Here is a 1,065-nt window from a genome sequence, read left to right as displayed (position 1 = left end):
GGGGATGTGCCCACAACCAAGGTACATGCCCTTGACCGGAATCGAACCTGGGACCTTTCAGTCTGCAGGCCGATGCTCTATCCACTGAGCCAAACTGGTTAGGGCTCTTTGATCCATTTTGAGTTAATTTTTGTACATGGGGATAAACTGTAGTCTAGTTTCATTATTTTGAATGTGGCTTTTCAATTTTCCCTGAACCATTTATTGAAGAGGCTTTCTTTTCTCCATTGTGAGTTTTTGGCTCCTTTATAAAAAATTGTTTGCCCATATACATGTGGATTTATTTCTGGGCTCTCAATTCTGTTCCTTGGGCCTGTGTGTCTCTTTCTGCCAACACAATGCTGTTTTGATTATTGTAGCTGTGTAGTATAATTTAAAGTCAGGTAGTGTGGTATCTCCACTTCATTCTTTTTCTCAGGATTGCTTTGACTAGTTGTGGTCTTTTGTGATTCCATACAAATCTGATAATATTTGTTCTTTTTCTTTAAAAAGGTCAGATAAAGAGCTCCCAGACAAGAAAAAGCTAAAGGAGTTCACCAGCACCAAACCAATGTTATATGAAATGTTAAAGGGTCTTCTCTAAGAAGAATAAAAAGATAAAAAATACGAACAATAAAATGGCAATAAATACATATCTACCAACAATTGAATCTAAAAAACAAAATAAACGAACAATCAGAACAGAAACAGGATCATAGATACAGAGCACATTTTGATGGTTGCCAGATGGGAGGGTGGTTGAGGGGATGGGTGAAAAACGTGAAGAGATTAAAAGATGCAAATTGATTGTTACAGAATAGTCATGAAACTATAAAGTACAGCATAAGGAATATAGACAATAATCTATAATAATAAAAGCATAATATGCTATTTAGACTGGATGTCCTTCCGGACGACCTTCCGGATGAAGCCGGGGCCGTAAGGGAAGCCCAGGTCCCGGGTGCCAGAGGGAAGCTGGTGCCGACAGCTGGGGGAAGGAAGGCCTACTCTTGCACGAATTTTGTGCATCAGGCCTCTAGTATTCTAATAAATAAGTATGTTGTCAGATGGGTATGGAATTTATTG

Source organism: Myotis brandtii, unplaced genomic scaffold (assembly GCF_000412655.1).
Source record: "Myotis brandtii unplaced genomic scaffold, ASM41265v1 scaffold1203, whole genome shotgun sequence".
Taxonomy (NCBI): Eukaryota; Metazoa; Chordata; class Mammalia; order Chiroptera; family Vespertilionidae; genus Myotis; species Myotis brandtii.
Note: the sequence above shows the minus strand (reverse complement) of the source record.